General features: G+C 32.9%; 3 long non-coding RNA genes across 5 annotated transcripts; 1 reads left to right on the top strand and 2 right to left on the bottom strand.

Annotated features, from left to right (window-relative positions):
* Positions 1–6047: 6047 nt before the first annotated feature.
* On the bottom strand, positions 6048–6817 carry LOC127732669 (uncharacterized). Its single transcript, XR_007996373.1, has 2 exons — positions 6410–6817; positions 6048–6191 (listed from the first exon to the last, which is right to left on the bottom strand). It is a non-coding gene; the product is annotated as an uncharacterized LOC127732669 (long non-coding RNA).
* Positions 6818–7006: 189 nt separating this feature from the next.
* On the top strand, positions 7007–19884 carry LOC127732670 (uncharacterized). 3 transcript variants are annotated; one of them, XR_007996374.1, is made up of 4 exons: positions 7007–7249; positions 7287–7362; positions 19237–19388; positions 19427–19884. It is a non-coding gene; the product is annotated as an uncharacterized LOC127732670 (long non-coding RNA). The 3 variants fall into 3 exon arrangements; XR_007996376.1 differs by having other exon boundaries at positions 7007–7211; XR_007996375.1 differs by lacking the exon at positions 7287–7362.
* LOC127732668 (uncharacterized) lies at positions 18277–18956 on the bottom strand. Its single transcript, XR_007996372.1, has 2 exons — positions 18606–18956; positions 18277–18377 (listed from the first exon to the last, which is right to left on the bottom strand). It is a non-coding gene; the product is annotated as an uncharacterized LOC127732668 (long non-coding RNA).
* Positions 19885–24785: the final 4901 nt, after the last annotated feature.

The raw sequence follows: 24785 nt of genomic DNA on the forward strand, positions 1-24785 counted from the left end.
AGCATCTATGGGTTCTTTCTTCTGTATGGGTCTATCCAAATTCATTTTTGAAGACTCGACTATACTACGAACTAAATCAGAATCGCAAGGATCAGCTAAATTTGCTAACTTGTGTGCCCACTTTATAATGTAGAAAGCTGTTTCCACTGAACTAAAATGCTTTACAGTCTGCATGAGATGCTGTAAATAAAGGCTTAGGTACATTTCACTTGCTGGTAGAGTTGAATCGATTTCTGGATATTTTTGCGCTCAGGCCAAAAATCTTTTAAAACCGCAAGCATACTTGGAAACAGTAGTATTTGCTCTCGAATCAAGTACTGTGGAACGTAAATGAGACAAAAGTCTTTTCAATTCTGAACTTTGTACAAGGTCACTGTTATTCAAAAATCCGGATAAAAAAATTCTCTGTAAACAAAAGTTGCTTTTTAAAATCTAAAGGAAAACATTGAATCAACTGAAAATAGATAAATGTAATTACCTCTAATGGCCAGATATGACCCAGTGACCAACTTTCACCCAGTGGTGAACACAAAAAGGTCCAATGACCCAAAAAGGTTCATTTCAGAGGTGACCAAGTACACTACCAAAGTAAGTCAAGTGACAAAATACAGCTGTATAAACATAGTCCAATGACCAAATAATACCATGTCCAGTGACGCACGTTTTCTACAATAAAATATTAAACAAGAGCATTCAGTTTTACTGCTAGAATTGTACCGGAAAATTTTCCGTTTGAAAATATAGAATTCAAGTTATACCCATGTACAAAAACTCTTTCTTTCTCATGAAATTCTAATAAGTCTTCCACATATTCCTGGTAACATAAATTCTCATAAAACAGAACTGACAGATACCGTTAGCGGATTTATTACATGTGGTCTTTCCGAAACGACCTCAGCTGACCCTGAAATAACAAGTCTTCAATAGCTGAATCGACAAATTTTTCATGCTTGAAAGCAGATTTATTATTTTGTAAAATTATACTATCTGGTTCATTTCTTATTGGAATTTTTAACTCGTTTTCAATGACATCAAGATTAAAATAAGACGCTCCAATATTTTGCTAAAAATTAAGAGATTTTTGTAATCTTCTTTTTACATGAATATTTTTGAAACCCTCTTCATAATCACAATAAGAGCTAAACATGTTTAAATTATCATGTACCTCAAAAATGTCACTGTGTGGTCCATACTGTTTAAACGGCACCTCCTCTGTATTCAGATTGTTTGTCCTTTGCTCGGCAATCTCTAGCCCAGTGCCCGAAGTTGGCACATGAATAGCACATGTCTCCAGCCTTAGCTTGTCTACTTTGGTCAGCTTGGCCCTGGCTGCTACGAAAGGGCAGTTGTGTAGAAATAGTAGAAGTAAAGCTCCCGCCGTTATGCGTACCTTGACTTGGTGCTTCTGCAGCTTCAGCGGGTCTTTTACGGCCTTGTTTTTTCTCCGTCTTAGCCGACTTGCTAACTGCTCGACTTTCCGCCGCTCTGATACGTTTTTCATTCTCTGAATTACTGGCGACATCATCTGAAAGGTACTCTTGAACCGTGTTCCAGCCACCCTCCGACTTATCGGCTATCCGTATCAGCTTGTTACGTTTCTTTAGTGTTTGTATCGACTCTTCAAGAAGCTTCGTAGCTCTAGCGGGCCTTTTACTATCAATGTACTCAACGGCTTTTTCAATACTGTCTACTATGTCAGAATTTAATTCAAATTGTATCTGGTTACCTTTGAAAAGGAACATTGTCTCAATTTTCTTCACTTTCTTAGCCAAACTGTTTTGTCGTCAAAGTTTCTCTCAATACCAGCCAATTTGCCGTTCATGCAAGTCTTGAACAAGGAAAACAAATATGCATTAGTTACGTTTTCGTTTGAATTTTTGTTTGGTTCAACTGACTCCTTACTGGCTAGTTCACTGTCAGACATATCTCTATACACAGATATGTATTACTCGTTAGATGGTCACTGCCCTTGTCGATAACTTTTCTAGTGCACGCACGACTTTAATACTAACGGAACTTCATACTCTATTGTTATTACAATTAGCCCGCTTTCTTTACTCGAAAATTCATACGCCTGCCGTACATAAATATATTTACCGAAATTAATAGATATTATCAAGGAGAAAAATAACAGCTTCAATCATCTCATCACACCTCCAGTAAGTATATTTAGCATATTTACCTTTCTCATTAGAGAAGAAGGCTTTAAATGAGTTGCAGCAAATATATTTGCATTCAGATTTACCAAACGACCATTTGATTAAATAGGAAAACTTTTGTTTGATAAGATTGTGTGATAGTGTAGTGTAAAGAGTTGAAAGGTCAAAACTGTCGACAGAATCAAAAGATCCATCAAAAACACGTAATTCATCTTAAACAGCCACAGATTTTTTTACACTCGAAAAATAGTTAATTCCACTATTTTCATATATTTTATTACAAAAGTTAATGATAAGTTATTTGATAGTAGTTAAGGAACTAGTTAAAAGCACTGAAAGATTAGTTGAAGAACACTTACAAGAGGCCGAGATGAAACGATATTTTACTGGTTTTTTGTGTAGTTTAGGTAACCAATACATAGTACTGACCTTCAAATGTTCAGAAGAGGCATTAAGTTGTGATGTGGTTATGATATTATTGTTTAATATTATGACGGGAGTTTTTAACGACCTTTTAACGACCTTGACTAGCTATACAGCCCTCGCACGGTCGGTTTGTTTAATATATGACTCGCTGTGGCGCGCACGGATTTGAATATAGAAGAATTTAAAACTTCATTCTTCAGAACGTCCATGTAGTATTTACGACATGCCACCACTACATTGTTGGCTGTTTTGTCGGCCTGTACAAACACAAACCTTATTGAAAGTACTCGAAGTTTGTTTCTTATTCTAGAAATAGGCGTATTATGTACTCTTTTATTTATTTCTGAATCATTTTCAAAATGTGATATTCGAATATCCACAACATTCATATATTTATTTAAATAAGAATCAAGAGATTTTTATCAGATTTTTCCCGTTTACACCAATTTTTACATTGTTTGTTTGTTTAGAAAATACAGTTAATTGTGTGTGAAATAATTTGAATAAAAGCTTACTGAAGAAAGCATTTTAACATTTTTTTAGCGCACAATCCTATCCCATTACTGGGACAGTTGTTTTACAATACAGCAGAAACACAGACGGTAAACATCAGTTAGAGGGGCTGTATACATTATAATATGTGACCTTAAAAAATAGGATGGGATGTCCCTTTTGTAACAAGGTTAATGCACGTATAGCCAAATTTCAAAATCAAATCTGTGTACCTATGAAAGAATTGAGTTTAAAGTATTATATTACTTCCATGGTTTAAGTAATTTGCGGTACAAATGTTACTAAATCCCTGACTTCGTAATTATCCAGTTATTAAAACGTCATTAAAACACAGACAAAGAGAACGAGTTGGGAATTAGAAGGAGTCAATGGAACTTCACCGTCTAACGAGGAAAATTCTAATAGTGAAAGAAAATCGTTAACTTTTGTATTGAGTTTCAAATTTTATATTTAATCAGGTTATGTGGAGAAAATTTATAACAAACAATATGATAAATAAACTTTAGTTAAGACTACACCCTCAATTTTTAGCACTCCAAGAACAATTGACGACTGTGTTCGGATAGACTTTATTACAATATTTACGTTTTTTTCATGACAGTAAGTGCACTAGTCAGAAGGACAAACAATTTAGTAGTAGTACATATGCTAGAGGCTGGTATAAAGCGGAAATTATATTAAGATGTTTTAGTGATATTTAGGTAACCAGTTCATACATGTAGTAGGGATTTTGACTTGACGCTTGAAGATGTCCGGTACTATAATATTTTTGTAAAAATGTTTCCCTTCAAATTTTATCCTGAGCAGACATAACTTTTAAATCGTTATATTCGCTCTGCTAAAAAACGTAGTTATATAATATAGGTTAATTTTGTAAAATTGTACCATGCTAAGAACAATGTGGAACTCATCGCATGGAATGTATGTACATGATTTCTCCAATTTTTTTTTATTAATTGTAGCAAATATTGATAGTTATTCAAATGTCATACTTCAATATATAAATAACACATAGCTGAGAGGGTGATAGAGCAGATTGTTACCCCGAGAAAACATTGTTAACTGAGGCGAAGCCAAGGTTGACAATGTCTTTTCAAAGGGGTAACAATCTGCTCTATCACCCTCTCAGATATGTGTTATTTAATTTATTATACTGAATGTTCTGTTATTACTGTCGATTAAATTTCAAATTCAAAGTAATAAACTATGACGCCTTGTACATAACAACCATCCGTATTTAATAAAGCGCACACTTGATCAAGAGTCTCCGTGAAGGGTAATAGAGTATTTGCCATAGGATAGAGTCGTATTTAATAAAGCGCACACTTGATCAAGCGTCTCCATGAAGGGTAAAAGAGTAAATAAACACCCTCGTATTAGCCAATCAAAATATGGCATTTTAACGTGAAGTATAATAAATGCAATTGTCTTGATAAATATTGATCACAAGACAACATGCATTTCAAATAACATAATTTTATCATATGATTTATTTCAAAAAAACATCTACGATTGCTTTTTAAATCAATATGGTTACCGAATTTTACGGATTATTGATTTTGCTTCGTTCTCATAAGAAGAGTACTTTTCTATTGTTCATAAATTTGGTTCGTCTGGAGCCCTATTCTGCGTTAACCTTCATCAGGGACGCTCAAAGCCCAAAATTTGAAAGCCAGGGATGTATGAATACTTAAATTTGCGAAGAGCTAGTTATGACCAAAAGGGACTTTAAAGAATAGCCAAATCATTTATTTATATTGCACAAAACACCAAAAGACAAAATTTGTGATAAATCGAACAAAGACTATAATCACAGATCTGATATCAGCAAACGGTTCTTAATATGACAAAAACATAACGGTATGACAAAACAAAACACTTGACGAGATTCCTGATTTTGGATATGTAGCACATGAACAAGGGATGTGATAAAACTGTTTTAGTACGCAGTTCTATTAACATACAAAAAACTCAGCAGTGGATATGAACTGAACTCTGTAATAAGTGTATAGTACACACAAACACAAGTAAAAACAAATACAAAAATAGACAATACCATTTATGAAAGAATATTTGTAGGTACTGAAAACAAGCTCAAATAACTTATCCTGAATGCATGAAATCGTGCCGTCCTACACCCTTATATCGGTTGCTATACTTCTTGAAATAACAAGAGAGCAATAAAAGATATTGATTAAAGGAGATGTTGGTTATATTTACGAAAAGACAATATTTATATATTGAAAATTCATGTGACAATGCGCAGACTGGCGTAATCGAAAACTTGGTTGTGGAAAACAGGTATATTTAAGGAAATTGTCACATGCCAAGGACTATATGGAACACTCTGAAAATTGATTACTTGAAAGAGTTTTAGATTTTGTATGTACATGTTTTTTTCCAATTTTTTTATCAATATGCAGCAAAGATTAACATGTTTTAGATTTCAGCTACACAAGCTTCTAATTCAATTATCTCGATAAATAATAAAAATAAAATATCATGTTTCAAATAACACAGTTTAAATAACACTTTCTTTAAAATGAACGATTGTTACTAGTACTTAGAAAAAACTTGTAATCGTTATCTTTACCGGCATTGTTTTACTCTTCATTTTGTCGAATTTTTCATAAAAAAGTTACTTTTCTATTGTTTTCGCGTCATCGGTTTTCCCACTACTTTTCGATAGTTTTTCGAAGTTGCTCATGTGTTTTTTCCCAAATAGATGGATTTGTATAAGATTAATTTCGAAATATTAATAAGAAATTCAGACAGATTATAAATAAGAGGAGATGTGGTGTATACGTCAATGAGACAGCAACTAAACAACAAAAATAATCAACATAACGACATCTCGAGGTCAACATACAGTTTCAATAATGTTTAAAACAATCGAAAGTTGTCTTTACAATTGGTGAAACTCTAGGTTAGAATATTTTGAAGAAAGAGTTCTCTAAATAATTTTATTATAATTTAATCAGATTTGAAGTAAGGTCGATTTTGACCGTACGACAGTCTTTATGGTTCTGTAATTTGTAGCACTTTTGAATTGTTCTGGATTCAAGGATGGCTATGATTCTCCTCAATAGAGACCTACAAAGGAAAAATCTTATAATGTAAATGATTTAAACAAAAGCAACAAAGTTTGAGAAAACTCATTTAGATGGTTTAGGTTTGATAAATAGCGACATTCAAATCTGATTCAAAAGACAGTCGAGAAGTAACCAAGTCGGCCATAAAAATGATAGAGTTTGCAATATTTCTCTTAATGTTTTCAAAAGTTATAAAATTAAACAACAACAAATATTTACCATATTTTCCTTTTCCTCCACTGATACCACCGTAACCTCCCCCAATACTGTGTCCTTTTCCAACACTGATCAAACCATGTCCTTCACCGTATCCATTTCCATATCCTCCGCCAATACCGTATCCTTTTCCAATACTGATCAAACCATGTCCTTCACCGTATCCATTTCCATATCCTCCGCCAATACCGTATCCTTTTCCAATACTGATCAAACCATGTCCTTCACCGTATCCATTTCCATATCCTCCGCCAATACCGTATCCTTTTCCAATGCTGATCAAACCATGTCCCTCACCGTATCCATTTCCCCAGCTTTCTTCGAAATCGTTTCCGTTTCCATATCCGATATTTTCATTGTCATATCCGCCAAATTCAAAGTCTGACCCGTATCCGCCGTAATAACCATGGTCGAGACCTCCATAGTTCTGTCCGTATCCACCATATCCTCCATGACCGTAACCTCCATAGTTCTGTCCGTATCCCCCGTGAATTTCAATTCCATGTCCATATCCACCGCTGTATCCGTATCCAAAAGCCATTGAGGCGCAGAGAGCAAAAGCAACTAATCTGAGCATGGTGTATGTTCTGTCAGATGTATAAATAAACATTAAAGGTTTGCTTAATAAACTGTCTTTCTAATAAACATTAAAGGTTTGCTTAATAAACTGTCTTTCTAATAAACATTAAAGGTTTGCTTAATAAACTGTCTTTCTAATAAACATTAAAGGTTTGCTTAATAAACTGTCTTTCTAATAAACATTAAAGGTTTGCTTAATAAACTGTCTTTCTAATAAACATTAAAGGTTTGCTTAATAAACTGTCTTTCTAATAAACATTAAAGGTTTGCTTAATAAACTGTCTTTCTAATAACATTAAAGGTTTGCTTAATAAACTGTCTTTCTAATAAACATTAAAGGTTTGCTTAATAAACTGTCTTTCTAATAAACATTAAAGGTTTGCTTAATAAACTGTCTTTCTAATAAAATTGGAATGATATTGGAAATATTGTAAGTAGAGCCATCGATATTTCTTTGGTTTTATATCAATTTCACTAATGATCGTAATGGTAGTTATTTCAAATGCATTATTCATATTTGATATTTTGTAACCAAACAATTTACATCATGGTGATATTGTTTAGCTTAAGAAGATTTTGGGAGAGCAGATTTACGTTGTTCTGTTCTGTTTATTATTCAAATAACTAATCACAAGAATGAAAAAGGAAAAGCATTTCAACGAATTCATTAAGTTTATTCAAATTTACTGAAGCATAATTCGAAAATGACCATTGAAATCTTTTACCTACACCTTAACTTTTTCGCCACTGTATTTTCAGTTGCAAAAGAGCCATGAAAGTGAAAATGAGCAATCTTTGGTGTAAATGTTAACAAAGTTTGTCTCGACTTTGAGTGCCTGTAAAATTATTATTTCCTTTTTTATATGCACATATGAAGCATGTCCCAAACAACTCATGTTTCTGTTTTGGTTTTTTTAGGGGTGGGGGTGGGGTGGACATTTAAATAAAACTAGATGTAGGGTAAAATTATATCAACCTTATTTCTTAAAGAATCGAAAAACTTTGTTTCATTTTTATATAAATTCAGCAGGTGATTCATGTAAAGATTAAATAATTACATTATTTCAAAACAATTATTTTACAGGCATAAAGAGAAATTCTAAAGAATGCACAATTAAAATGGGAGATAACTCATAATTATACATTCGATTAGATTAAAAGGGATATAAAACAATTAACGGTTTCCCACTTTTTTGTTGTCTGAAACTGTTTAGAACTTACTGTTATTGTGATATGTGTTCTTCAAATGTTTAAATGCCTCCAGAATAGACCGTTCTTTTGTTTATATAGTATTTCACAGATTCTGAAGAACAGTTATTCATTGTGACATATAACCAGCAATGTGGACAGTGAATGAGGTCTATTATGCAACATTTACATAGAAACAACACATATATCACTTATTACATCACGGAGACTAGCAGATTTCACAACTTTATTGCTGAATATACATTGCTCCACAAAAGGGATACTATAAGCCCAATATAGTGGTTTGTTTTTGTAGACTGATTTATCACTTTTAGTTTTGATCATGTTTGGTACAGCAAAATACAGAAGATGAAAACAATACGCACTGTTATTACAATACTGCATATAATTCAAGATTTGAAAATTTTAATCATTGCAGATCATTGCAATGAAATTTTCTCTTTTTTGTGTGCAATATTCTAAGGACTCTAATTTTGTCGTTTGGTCATCACAACGTCTCTCATCATAACTAGGAATGACATATTTGCCATTGGACGTTCAGCAAGTACTTTTTGTAAGCCATCAGCCATTCTCAAATTTAGGGAAAATATTTTCGATAGAACTTTGATAGCAGCCTTTTTTAAACCCCGGTTACGCCTATATTATTTTTCATTCATTAATATAGACAGAAGAATATGATATAAAAATCTTTGTTTCTCTGATATTGGCAATTTCAATTCCAAGCGAAAATTTATATAATTATATAATATGTCTCCTACATTACAATAAAAGTTGACGAAGTAAATTAAATAAAAGTTCGACCAATACATATGTTATATAATTTGTTGAATAAATTTAGTTCATCGTATGGCAACATCAAATCAATTTCTTGTTCGTCGATATCTCCACTTTTCTGATTTCTCTTTTTTTTTTATTTCGCGCAGAATTTTTTTTCGATCGGTTTCCGGATGTTAGTGTATTTTAACCCCGCCACATTCTGTATGTGCCTGTCCCAAGTCAGGAGCCTGTAGTTCAGTGGATATCGTTGGTTCGTGTCTGTCATATTTGTTTTTCGTAAATTATTTTGTTATAAATTAGGCCGTTAGTTTTATCAATTGAATTGTTTCATATTTTTCATGTCAGGATCTTTTATAGCCGACTATACGGTATAGGGTTTTCTCATTGTTGAAGGCCGTACGGTTGCCTATAATTGCTTAACATTTACTTCATTTGAACTTTGGTAGATAGCTGTCTCATTGGCAATCAAACAACATCTCTTTATATCTATATCAAACGTTTGTATATCGAATTGAGATTTTTAATTTGACAGCCACAAAATTCACTCAAAATGGCATTTGTTTGACAAAATTTCTAAGGTCTGAGGCCAATCACAATTTTTTTATGTGCAGACTAGTGTTGTTTGAAATGTGATCGGAAACGACTAAACATTGTTAAATGTTGAGGTTCAGTGTCAAACGGGAAACCGGACGTCATGAATAGTTGTTGGCATTACCAGTGAATGTCTGTTTCAATAAAAGATGCAGTTTGTTTTGAACAATGTCGAATAAAGGTTTTTTGAAACTATGAGAAACATTTCTAATACATTTTCTTTAAACATAAAAACTGGAAGGATGACATTCAGATATCACTTCTGTTCTTTATAATTATTGGACCATTTCAAAATCAGAAGTACTCCCCATTGCTCCATGAAGGATAAGACACTATTTAGTTACTCTCTGCTTCATTTGCTTCAAACTGGCTTGAAATAGGAAGGAACAGCAACACACAGAGAGAAACTATGAAAAGTTAAAGTGGTACATGTGTTAAGGACAAACGATCATAGCTTGGAATAATGAAAATACAGCAAAAACTGTATGATGTCAGGCACCAAAATAGTTCACCCTACAAGATTCATTGGGAAAAAAAATAAAACAATTTCGCTCGCTGCCCTTTTATTCTCATCTGAAAAATCCGAAGAACAACTATTTTTTAGTGTGGTCTAAAAGAGAAGCGAAATAATACCAAAGCGACATTCAAACTCATGAGTCAAAAATAAACTGACAACGACATGGCAAAAAGAGAAAACGACCAAAAGACAAATAACAGTATACCAAACACAACATATAAAACTAAAGACTGAGCAACACGAATCCCACTAAAAACCAGGGTGATCCCATGTGCTCCGGAGAGGTAAGCAGATCCACAACAAAACATAACAAGCGGGTTAAATATATCAGAAAATCTTGGTTTAATTTATTATAAACATCATATCAGTAAAACTGCTGATCTCAGGTGCTCCGGAAGGGTAAGCAGATCCTGCTCCTGTCTAACCAATGATATTTTTTCAAATTCATTATTAGTAAATGTGTTTTAGTGGAGATGTTTTGCATGTTTGTCTGCCAAGTTAAATTTCTCATTAGGTTGCAAGACAGTATTAAAAAAAGACAAACAGAATTTTTTCAGTTACATTGTATCTTGAATTAAGTCGTCGTTTTAAGTAGCATGTACCTTCTAAAAAAATAATTATTTTAAATCAAAATCTATAAACCTTTAAGGGAAGTGGTTAACATGATATTTCACAGAAACAAAAACATAACAAAACATAACAAAACAAAACATGCAGGCCGAATATATCAGAAAATCTTGATTCTATTTATTATACACATCATGTTAGTAAAACTATACAAAAGTTAACATTATTTATAGTTCACCTTCACACTTTTAAACACTACTCGTTCCTTTAAATTTCACGTTTTTGACTACCCTGGCTGAGGTTTTCTAAGCAATTGCTTGTGTTCTATGTTTTTATATTTTAACGGAAAATGCGATGAAGCATTATTACACCATGGGCATAAGAAACAAGTATTAATCGGACTAAATCAGGACACTCAAGCTGTAATAATAAATATCAATTTCAGGGTACCTGTAAAGTACGAAACAAAATAAAACAAAACGGAATGAAACAAAATAAAATTCGCAAAAACGCAACGAAATTGACCAAAACGAAACGAAATACAACAAAATCAAACGAAATCAATACATTTTTGTAGTTAAATTCTAAAAGTTAGAGAAATGCTGTATATCTGAATTTACATAATGACTTAACATAGATTACTGTGTATCACGGATTCACGATAAAGAATCACTGCAGCAACCCTTTGATGGTTTCAGTGGTTGTCGTTGGTTCATGTCTGTCATATTTGTTTTTTGTAAATTATTTTGTTAAAAATAAGTCCTGGGGACTTTTATAGCCGACTATAATATACGGTATGGGTTTTTCTCATTGTTGAAGGCCGTACTGTTGCCTATAATTGCTTACATCCACTTCATTTTAACTTTGTTGGATAGTTGTCTTATTGGCAATCATACCAAATCTTCTTATTTTTATATAGTATGTAAGCGTGGAATTGTTTCATTCCAATATTTTTGTCCATATCCAACATACCCATTTTTCCAAGTGGCATTCCTAAATTTCCGCCCTTTTTTGGGCGGCTCATTTTGCACAACCTACTTACTGGATTTATGATTTCTTTTTCTTGATGTAAATAAACCCAAAATGTTTACTGGTTATATATGTGTAGTCATACCTATCCGACGTGCAGTATCCATAGCTTGTCAGTCTAGCTGAGTGGGATGTATAGATATGCAGCTACGTTCGTCCCGAATGGGAACAATCAATCCGATTCATCGTGAAGAAAGACCGCCACTCAAGAGAAACCTTGTAACAACTAATAAGGGTCCGAAAGTGGACCGTTGCAAGGCAAAATTTATGTCCCTGTCTTCTTTGACCTTCAATGACCTTCTTTTCCAGTAGCAGTCATAATTCCTGTCATACACCCTGGTCGACTCACTCTACAGATCCTATCAATTGGATTATTGTTTTCCTGTATATGCTGTATATGTTTGTGCAAATTTTGTTTCTTTTCGTTGCGTTTTTATATCGTTTGGCACTTTAAAGTTACCCGAATGAAAAATGCTAATTTGGTAAAAATTGTCTAGTAGTTTCAGATAAGAAAATTTTTATTCATTTACTCTAACTATAAATACTCTAGGTGTTAAACACCGAAAGAAACAGTCTACATCTTTCAGAATTTTTCAAAGGACGTGTTCAGTATCCAGAAATGATAGCACTTACATTTTTGTAAAAGGGAGTTAGTGTTTGTCAAAAGAGAGGCAACAGATACCAAAGGGACATCCAAAGTCAAAAACACAAGATCAAACTGACATTGCCATGGAAAAAGATAAAAAACGACGAAAAGACAATCAACAATACACAAAACATAACATAGAAAACTAAAGACTGAGCAACACGAACCCGACCAAAAAACATGGCTGTTCTCATGTGCTTCGGAAGGGTAAGCAGATCCTGCTCCACATGTTGCACCCACGGTTTCAAATATTTCCTGATAGTTTAAGAACAGGCAAACATGCCGGTATTAAACAGTACACAAAACCACGACAACCAACATCCATCGAGAGCTTTAATAGGATGTGTATGTTGCTCAATCATTTGCATATCCTAATGAATATAGTATGTAAAAAATAAATGCACAAAAACAAACAACAAAGAACAACACATAGTCCAGATATCCTAAATCGATACAGTCACGAAATGTGGTTGTGGTTAATACAAAACAATGATATGTGGTATGATTACCAATGAGACAAATATCCAACATATCACATTCTAAGCCAGCTGTAGAAATTAATTAAACTTTAATAGACTTTTCTCGCTCCATCCATTTTTAATATATACTTTAACTTGGTTTTCAACATTGGCAGAGTCGATTCATGGATTTTCAACAGAATTTTCCAAAAGGAGGTGTTAAGGCAGTTTTGCAAATGAACAGTGAAAGATTTTACGGAAAAGAGAACATGATTTTCAAAAAGGTGAGCTGTAAAATAAATCGTTGAATATGAAAATAACACATTTATAAATTTGGTGCGTCCGAAACACTTTTCTGAATTTACCTTCATCAGGAATTCTCAAACCCCAAAAATAGAAAATCAAGAATGTACAATTTATTTAATACGTGAGCTATATGACCAAAAGGGACCTAGAAATAGGCAAAGCCACTTAAGGTAAACTTTGCATGAGTTCGGGAGACAGAACCTTAGTTTCTAAATAATTTATAAATTTGTCAACAAAGAATTTAACAAAATATGAAAAGAAGATGTGGTATGATTGCAGATGAGACAACCATCTATCAGAGACCAAATGACAGAGATAAAAGTTTATATTAAATCATGTCGGTACCGAAGAGCTGACTGCTGGAATGATACAGTTAGAGACTAGCAGTCCACCTGCAGTGGTGAGCTGCAGTGGTATCGAAATGAAAATAACCCTTTTCAAGTATAACCTTCCCAAAAAGGTATGGCGTGCTTCGCAGTATCATATATTTACGTAAGGTTTTTTTTTTTGTGATTTTGTAATTTTTAGAAGAAAAAGACAGTTTTGATTTATTCATTTTTTGCACAAGTATTTATTAGTTTTTGAATTATTTTTTTTTTTGGCGACTTTTATTTTGGTTTCAGTTTCATTTGATAAAGTAATTTATACTAAAAGCGACCTTACGAGGTAAAAGTTCTGTACTGAGGATCACGATTAAGTTCTGTGAAATGAAAATCAAGATAAAAAAGCAAAAACTATATTCATTAGACCAAAAAGGTTACATTCGGAACTCCTCTTTCTGACGTGTGCCTAAATTTATATCTCAATCAACCAATGGAATATTAGCCTTATCTTTCAGAGACCAATTAGAACTAATGTCTGTTAAGTAATGATAATTTCAATCTGACGTGTATATTGTATAAAATATATAGCTTCTCATCGTGAAGCAATAAATTTAGTTCGTCTGAAGCACTTTTCTGGATTTACGGTCATCAGGAATGCTTAAAAGTATAGCACTGATATGTTCTTACATAGCCTTTGTTTGCACAAACTATATGAAGCATGTTTGTTGAAATCTTGTTGTTGGAGCAAAAAATTATGTTTTTAAAGTATTTACCGTAAGTACATTAAAGAAAAAATGATAGATTCAAAGATGTGTGAATAAATAGATCCTATACACATTTCACGGTGTTTCGTTTGAAAAAATATAAAATATCAAGCATAATAATGGTTACAGTTTTAAGGCCGTTGTATGTTTGTTTCCGGTTTAATTGAAAGATTACCAGAATGGTGTGAATAGTTACATAGTTTAGCATGGAAGTGCCTTAGAAGGTTGTAATATAGAAGTATTTGTAAGGTATAGAAATTTGCAGGATCAACTTAGCTAGTAACAAAAATAGCATCAAAATAGATTACTCAAGCGCTCGATCATTGTGCTTGAGTAAAAAGACGAATAGACAAACAAATGTTCACACAACACTACACAGAAAACTAAAGATTAATCAGCGAACCCCAGAGAATACTGTGGAAGAAGGTATAAATTCAGTTGTTCTGCGAAATCAGCACTAGCTACTTCTATCGTGACACCAGCCGAGTTACCCCTGTTACACAGAAAACTAAAGATTAATCAGCGAACCCCAGAGAATACTGTGGGACAAGGTATAAATTCAGTTGTTCTGCGAAATCAGCACTAGCTACTTCTATCGTGACACCAGCCGAGTTACCCCTGTTTTAAATAAGTTGGTGAGTCATATTCCGTGATTATGCATCATCCACATGCATTCGCATTTACCAACTGTACTTGTAATTCTCTAAAAACTTGGCCAAATGTGTAAGTTCTAAATAAAAACATGGTTTTCCAATCAAAGGATATACAAGACTGTTACTGGTAGAATCAACACAGAAATTGAAAGCTAGAACACCATAAAATACACCACTGAAAACTAAATAAAAAGCAACACCAACCCTTTAATCCAAAACGAGGCTTGAACTCAGATACTCCGAAATGATATGAACTTTGAGGTTTGGGCGCCCGCTAACATTCTGTATATGCCTGTCCCACGTCAGGAGCATGTAATTCAGTGGTTGTCGTTTGTTTCTGTGTATCATTTTTGTTTTTCGTTCATTATTTTATGCATAAATTAGGCCGTTAGTTTTCTCGTTTGAATTGTTTTACATTTGTCATTTCGGGGCCTTTAATTTATAGCTGACTATGCGATATAGGTTTTGCTCATTGTTGAAGGCCGTACTGTGATAGTTGTTTATTTCAGTGATTTTGAAGAGGTGACTTCACTTTATTATTAAAACAATTGGTTTCCATTCTGTTTTTGTAACCTCCCTTTAAGAAAATTATGTAAGGAATGAAATCCTGGGGCTCCATTCACAAAAACATCTTACGATTAAAATTGATCCTAAGCTATGTTGATTCAAGAAATGATAATGAGTATTTTTTCTTTAAAGATTTTTTGGTGAAATGAGTCGCTTGACTATAGTATCAACCAGTAGATATATACTCCTTCCTTATATTGCTTTTTTTTTTTACATAAGTGCAATCTGTTGTGCCTTTTCCAAATCACGAACCTCGTCTTGGAGACATATGGTCAAGATACTTATCAGAGGCCGGTAACAAGAAGCTGTCTTAACACTTAAGATCATATTAAGACTGTCTTAGTGACTAAGAGTGTAACAAGAAGCAATCTTATATCAATCTTAGAATGATTGACAGCCCTTAAGACTTTCGAATTTCTTACGGATTTAAGGGAATTATTTGCCTTCCCTTATCATTAACTTATCAATTTCGGGTAACTCGAAAAGATCTTAATTTTCTTGTCCTTTAGTAAAAACTCTTTGCATCAACTTAAGCATTTACGAGCGAAACACGATTGTTACTTAACGCGTTTAAATGTAAGTGTGGTTCTACTCACTCCTAAACTACTCTTTGAATGAAAATGGCGCTTGTTTTAAATATGATGAATAATTAACAGGTGAAGAAATCAAGATCGCTTTAATAACATGAACATACGGATTTTGTGTTATTAAAATTTACTGTTACAAACTTTTGGAAATTATTTTAAATTAAGGAATATATCTCCCTCACGCAAAGCTCTGATTCCTTGCCCGACTTTGGCTATACTGTTTTGTCATTTTTGGTTTATAAACTCTTCATATTTTTAATAAGTTTTGGATTTTCAAATATTTTGGCCTCGATCATCACTGAAGAGACATTTATTGTCGAAATGCGCATCTGGTGCAGAAAAATAGGTACCTTTAATGTTATCACAAGACGTTTATTCCATGACCACTAAAATCCTCTTGATTTTGTGACAGATGGACAAATTATCAAGAAACAACAAATTATCAAGAAACATCGGTTGGACAGAGCGAGCATATATGACTTATGGTTATATCCTTTATAATATTTGTATACTAACAACTGTCTGATATATACTGATCCTCAAATCCCCCCCCCCCAAACTTTAAAATAGATTCTTAAATATACTGATCCCCTAAAGACTTTAAAATACTGCCTTATATATACTGATCCTCAAATTTCCCCCTAACTTTTAAAACACTGTGTTATATATATATACGGATTCTCAAATTTCGCCTAAAATTATAAAATAGTATTTCATAAATACTGATCCCCAAATTCCCACCAAAACTAACAAAATTACTACATGTAACTATATATCGCTTTATCAGTACATTTTATTCCGTTCATGAAAAAGATGAACTGCATTTTAACGGAATAAACGGTATGAATATTCCGATATTTCTTATTTAAAAATTAAATTTAAATAAAATACTGTCTTATATCTACTGATCCCCAAATCTGCTGAAGGCCGTTACCGGAGACATATAGTTAACTGTTGTTAAATTCACGTCATGTCGTCTCTGGTAGAGAAATGTCCCATTGGCAGTCATACCACATCTTTTTATTTCTCAATGATCCTCAAATTTCCCCAAAAAACTATAAAACATCGTCGTATGGGGTTTCGAAAATGAATGAAATCTTTCTTTTATTCATAGATCTATAACCAATGAAAATTTCTCCGTTGGTGGGGGGGGGACGAGGATATTTCTTCATGTTGAATATTCGGTTTTCGCACTGAGTCATCATATTCTTTTTTCTCTAAAATTTCCCACGTTGTTAACTTTATCAGGATCAATAATTTAGCAAACTATGTAAGCAAAAAATCCTGTTACTTTAAAACGCACGAGAGATTTTTGTTTGGTAATGACTAAATCAAAGAAAGAAAACGTTGACGGATAGGACGGAAAGCTAGTAAGTGTGCTTAGAATAAGACCGCCTTAATGGTATTCTTAAACGATGTTAAGAGAAAGAAAAGGACGAGGAAAGAATGGTGCTGGTTACAGTCTTAAATGATTCTTAGCGCACTCTTTGTCCTATCGTAAACTATGACTTACGAGAACTTTAAGAGAGGTTTCTTGTTACTGGCCCCAGATGTTCAAGACAATGTGCTGAGTAAGTGTGTTTAGAATAAGACCGCCTTAAGGGTATTCCTAAACGATGTTAAGAGAAGGAAAAGGGCGAGGAAAGAATGGTTCTGATTACACTCTAAAAGATTCTTAGCGCATTCTTTGTGTTATCGTAAACTATGACTTACGAGAAATTTAAGAGAAGTTTCTTGTTACTGATCTTTTGTACTATTCGTCTTGTTGATTTGTTTTTTTTAATGTTTACCAATATTCTCTTTTTATTCATATTTAAAAGTTAGTCGAAAAATCTCTTGGTTATATGAAAAAACTCTTATTCATAGTGTATTTGGTGCTTAGATTTAATTACAATGTGTATATTCAAGCGAGGGTTGATAATATATGCTGATCTTTTCCAGTTCATATAACTTTACAAGGACACTTTAAACAGAACTATCTGATCTGACATTTCTTTGGAAAGCTCAAACTACACACATTGTAGAAATATGTCACCACCTTTGGTATTCAAACTTTTACACAAACAGACATTTAAACTATCTATATTTCAGTTGTGCCGAAGAAAAATGTCAATATGAACTGCGTATCATTCCATAATTATGGCAATGTTATAACATGTTTTTTTAACACCACCGCATTCTTATCTCAAGATAAAAAGTTAAATATTGTTTTATTCCAATTTTTCGATTGTTTTAAATTCTTCTATAGAACACAGAAGCGCAATTGGGTATACACGTATCAAAAAAGAAAGAAGTAATATTTTTAATTCCAAGTTTTATTTTCATATGGTTCTTGAGAATTGTGTAGCACTTTGGGACTGTTTCTGTTACTATTTTTTTTACTGTTCTCAATACTGACCTACAAAGAAAAAAAGAAATTTATAAGTTTAAAGTATATGAAGATCAAACTAAACTATAAAGGCTTAGTAAACTAATGTCAATGTTATATATTATGTTTGGTAAGTTGCTAAAATGAAATCTGATATTAATAAGAATTAAAAAAAATGCATGTTTGCAATTTTCGTTGACAACATATTTGCATCGGCTTTGTCAAATGTTATAAAATTAAACAATTACAGATATTTACCATATTTTCCTTTTCCAACACTGACAACACCATGTCCTTTTCCATACCCTCCGCCAATACCGTATCCCTTTCCAACACTGATCAAACCATGTCCTTCACCGTATCCATTTCCATATCCTCCGCCAATACCATATCCTTTACCAATACTGATCAAACCATGTCCTTCACCGTATCCATTTCCATATCCTCCGCCAATACCGTATCCTTTTCCAATGCTGATCAAACCATGTCCTTCACCATATCCATTTCCCCAGCTTTCTCCAAAATCGTATCCGTTTCCATATCCGATATTTCCATTGTCATATCCGCCAAATTCAAAGTCTGACCCGTACCCGCCGTAATAACCCTGGTCGAGACCTCCATAGTTCTGTCCGTATCCACCATATCCTCCTTGACCGTAACCACCATAGTTCTGTCCGTATCCCCCGTGAATTTCAATTCCATGTCCATATCCACCGCTGTATCCGTATCCAAAAGCCATTGAGGCGCAGATAGCAAGAGCAACTAATCTGAGCATGGTGTATGTTCTGTCCAATATATTAATAAACATTAAAGGTTTGCTTAATAAACTGTCTTTCTAATAAAAGTTAAAGGTTTGCTTAATAAACTGTCTTTCTAATAAAAGTTAAAGGTTTGCTTAATAAACTGTCTTTCTAATAAACATTAAAGGTTTGCTTAATAAACTGTCTTTCTAATAAACATTAAAGGTTTGCTTAATAAACTGTCTTTCTAATAAACATTAAAGGTTTGCTTAATAAACTGTCTTTCTAATAAACATTAAAGGTTTGCTTAATAAACTGTCTTTCTGATAAACATTAAAGGTTTGCTTAATAATATCATCTAATAAAAGTTAAAGTTCTATACTGAAAATTGTAATCCACTTCTAATTCGAAATATAGAGTTGTTCCTGATATTGCAACAACTAACAGCACCAACAAACCTGGTAATTTACAATCAAAAACTTAAAGTATTTGATGATTATTATATCATTTAAATTTCAATTTAGAAAATCTCAATTATAAATTATAAATGTTATCTTAGTTCCTATCATAGTATTTAAAGGGATCCTAAAATTATCTTTAAGCTATACGGCTGTATTCATAAATGGCATATTCCATATGCAATTTTCTGTATCGATGTTGCAATATTCTTGCAAAAAAATGGATATTTTTCAAACTTTATGATATGCAAATTCACTACGTTTCATTAACTTTCAAAGAATGACCCTGTTGAGTGAAACGAATTCAGGGTAAATTGGCCATATTTATGAATTGGCCATATTTATAAATTGGCCATATTTATTTTGCTACGTCAGATCCTATATTTGAATGAAATCAGATTAAATTTAGTAGGATATAAATTTGATAAATGTAAGTATACAAAAATACTCTTATCTTTTACTACCAATTACTACCTATACATTCTCCTGGTATTCATGACTCAGTATGGATATGCATGGCGGGCGATGAGTGCATAGCAGGAGTTGCTTATCCTAATCATTTTGAATTGTCAATAATTTTGGGAAAACCAAAGGAAAACACAATGAAAGTACGATGTTAGATAATAATCAGAATGGGTATAAATCGATAATGGAAAAAAATACGTCAATGCCATTGTATGTGTATGGATCATGGGAATTCTGAGCTTAAAAAAAGACAATGTGAATGTGTCACTAGAAGTATCATAGAAGTAGTGGCGGTGTAATCAATCGGAAACAACTGCATAAATACTTAATATTCTTTAATCTTTTTTTTTTTAAACGAGAAATTGCATGTCGCGTTCATGCATTCGCATTGTTGGTTGCACAATTTAAACAACTAATAAAGATAATTCACATACACTGACCTAAGTAAGTTGAAATACGTGTAATTTTGTGTAAACCATAAGTCACGAAATATACAACAAATAACTTACTGTTGTAGTGGGATGTTTCTTCAAATGTTTTTAATGTTCACTGACACTAGAATATACCGTTCGTTAGGTTTATATAGTATTTCACAACTTCTGAAGGACAGTTATTCATTATGACATATAACCATCATCGTGGACAGTGAATGAAAGTCTATTATGCAACATTTACATAGAAACAACACATATATCACTCATTACATCACGGAGTCTAGCAGATTTCACGACTTTATTGCTGACTACATGGTGTTTCACGAAACAAATACTTAGTTTATCAGATTCATGTAATGGTCTGTTTTGGTAGACAGTTTTATAAGTGTTATCAATGCTTTCTTCAGCAAAATGTAAATTAAGATAAAAACAATACGTATTGTAATTACCAAACTAGAAATGATTCGATATTGTAAATAGTTCAAACTTATCGAGTGTCAAATAATAAAAGAAACTTATAGTTTCATCATGGGGGTTTCTTAGAGCCCTTCATACACGAAATCGATATTAACTAGTACTAGTTTTTACTTCAATATTACCTTTTTTCCTCGAATAATAAACTCCCTTATTACAATATATAAATTAGTATTGATTTTAATTAATTAATTTTATATATAGCAGCACAAACCTTTCATTTACTTTACGAGGAAGGGCTTCGTTTTTGCTTGGGACAGACATTTTGAGTCGCTAAACAAAAGTCAGATTAACTTTCATAAATGGGGTACACTTTTTACTTTTTGATCCATTACGATTGTTTCGGTTCCTAAACATCTGCTTACGGGTTGGATTCAAACTTAATTGTTGTCCTTAAGCATAACAAAAATTGAGACTAACTGATTCTTCCCTCAGGCTTTAATATTGTAATTAGTAGGAGTTAAAGCATAGGTAGACTAGTTTTGGTCCCTCAATTTTCGGACCAAAATATTTTGACACATCCTTTTTTAATCTTACACGTGTGAAAATTCTTTTTCTTTTTTATAGAGCCATCGTCATTACAAGTGTAAATTAAGAGCCACAATATAATGGTCTTTAACATTACAATAGAATCATCGAAGGTCATATTTCATCATGTTTTGTATTAGTTTATTTCATCATAGGCAAAACATTCAAAATGAATAGTTCCAAAGCTATATCCTAAATAGTAGTAAACATGGTTTAAAGTGTGATATGTTGCAGTATTTAAAGGGATCCTAAAATTATCTTTAAGCTATACGGCTGTATTCATAAATGGTATATTCCATATGCAATTTTCTATATCGATGTTCTTTTAATTTTGACGTCGTTTAAATTAGCTACACATCTGCCAAATTTCTTTAAGTTACTTAAACATAAACGTTTAAGAGAATTGGAGGCTTTAATGTATTTTTGGAGAACTGTAAAAAAAAAAACTCACCAATATGCAGTTTTGATATCATAATTTTTTTTTTAAATATTGTGACCAAGAAGAAATACAGTAGGTGGAAAAGAAATTTCTTACTACAATAAAAGATTACAAAACTGATATTCTCATTCCATTTGGTTTAGAATTTGATATTTTTTTAATCAGAAAGACTATGGGGATTACAATTTTGATATATCTTTATGTTTTGGTTTTCATTTCAATTCTTAAAATAATAATCGTGATATTTTCTAAAGAAGTTTTCCATATATTTCCCAATAGATTCGGGTTGATTTTGCACATATTGAATTAACTTGATGGAATTATCCCACTTTTAACAGAGCTGCACTTTTATTTGCCATTTCAGGAGATACTTATGTACCATATTTCTGAGAAAGACGTCATGTGGATAGATGCGATAATTTGTTGTCTATTGACAATTAGTTTTATGAATGATTAATGACAATTAGTTCAGAAAACTATCACATTGTCATGTGTAATAGTTTAAATCATCGTCATGTTATTGCACAAGCTAAAAATGATTTGGGTAACCTACTCTTTGTTTATCTTTGGTATTTTAAATTGACAGCTTCACCTACTCTAGGGGCCTTATATATATATATATATATAAACAAGTCTAAATTGAAAACAACGTTCAAACCTATGATTGCGTTGGATAAAAAACCGCAGTTTTTATACGTGTGCATGCAAAACAAATTTCTTGTTAGAGGGGTCTAAATACAGCACAAACAACATTTTCCAAAAGAACAAAAAAGTGAAAAAGTATATTTTAACAAACGCATTTGACTAACAGGTCGAGCAACAAATGTTCTTAAATCCTGCTGACTGCCATTGGCGATTGCCAAATAAACGGATTACAAGGTGTAATAAATGAATCTTAACTATAAATTTAATACCAAACAGAAAACAATAAACTTGCGGCAAAGATGATATACCGCAAACAAAGGTGCAAAGATTTTTTGTACACCATATCCGGATTTCGACAATTAATGTCTCTACAGTGATGTTAGGAATCGAAACGGTTATTGGAAGGCCACATATACATATATATATATATATAAATATGAATAAAAACATTTGACTTGTAAACACTTTATACAGGTATTCCTCATTGTATGCTTACAGACAGTTTGCAAGAATTAGAACAAATTTGTTCCATAGGAAGAAAGGTAGATATAAAGATCTTGTTGTATAAAGGGATAACATCATACTTTGTAACAACACACACTCTGTTCTTACGGCCATAAAACTTTCGAGTACGATTATCGTACTCAGACTCAGAAATCAACCAATGAATATACTGGATTTGGTGTTTCAAGAACAAATTTTGTACTCCGAGTACTGAATACAGTTTTATGATCGAAAGGCATAATTTAATACAAAAAGTCTTGATATCATCAATATTTTTTGATTGCCAACATAATTATTACTCTTGGTAGACGAAATAATGATAGTAAATGTAAGCTCCGGAATATCGAATCAGCAGGGAGATATACACAACATATGCAGGCGCTGCTGGAATGTTGCTACATAGAAATGGAAAGTTCACAAAAGGGAAGCTGAAATCATCTCTTTTGTCGTAAAAGTTTGTTCTCAACCGTCCCTCATATGAATAAAGGAACAAGTCGACAAGAAGAGGAGCACATTTGGTTCCCATGGGAATGCCGACTGCTTGTTGAAAAACACGTTCTCCAAATACAACAATCAAGAAATCAAGCCTATTGATAACGTCAGTTTCGGAGAATTTTTGTTTGAATCAGAGTGATTTTTTACAAGGTACGATTATCCCTCCACTGGACAAGATGCTTGTATCTTCGTACAAGTATTATTACAAACGGAATATCACATTCCGATTTTAACGAAGATGTTATATATAGAACCTGTTGATTAATATACGATACATGTTAACTCGTGGTCCTTTGAATAAACTTAATCATAAAGGTTATCCATTTAACGCTGTAGTAAGATCTTTGAATATTTATTTATAGGTACTATCATTGATAGTATATTTAATAAATCAAAGACTTTACGCTAAATTCTTTAGATGTGTAATGATTGATATTTTAGTCTGGACAACCATGATTTATTTATTAGTCGTCATTAGCTTTGAACTAGCTTTCAGTAACTGCGAGTAACTACGAGTGCCCTTTAGTTCTAGATTGCTATATGTCTTTTGTCTTTTGTTAGTTTTTTATGTGCTTCGTTCCGATCTGGTGAGTGAAGTCTTTTCCAACTGATGTTTACCGTTTGTCTTATGTTTTGCTATTACACCATTGTCCCAGTTTATGCGAGGGTTGTATGTTCAAAAACAGAATTAACCCCGCCACATTTTCCCTATCCCAAGTCAGATGCCTGTATAGTTTGTTTTCTTGTTTGAATTGTTTCACAGTTTGTCATGTCGGAGCCTTTTCCATAGCTTACTGTACAGTTTTGGTTTTGCTCAATGTTAAAGGTTGTACGACAACCTATAGTTGCTTACACCAACGTCTTTTTATCTCTAGTGGATAGAAAAGAGGGACGAAAGGTACCAGAGGGACAGTCAAACTCATAGATCGAAAACAAACTGACAACGCCACGGCCAAAATAAAAAGACAAACAGACAAATAATAGTACAGATGGCACAACATAGAAAACAAAAGACTAAGCAACACGAACCCCACCAAAAACTGGGGGTGATCTCAGGTGCTCCGGAAGGGTGAGCAGATCCTGCTCCACATGTGGCACCCGTCGTGTTGCTTATGTTATTACAAATCCGGTAAATAGTCTAATTCGGTAAGTCACATTCGTGAAAAGGGAAGGGTATTGTAGTTACGACATAAGGAACATATCCGATATCATCTGTGAAACGGTTATTCCATAACGGTCAACCAACTCGTGATGGC

Source organism: Mytilus californianus, unplaced genomic scaffold, assembly GCF_021869535.1.
Source record: "Mytilus californianus isolate M0D057914Y unplaced genomic scaffold, xbMytCali1.0.p SCAF_26, whole genome shotgun sequence".
Classification (NCBI taxonomy): domain Eukaryota; kingdom Metazoa; phylum Mollusca; class Bivalvia; order Mytilida; family Mytilidae; genus Mytilus; species Mytilus californianus.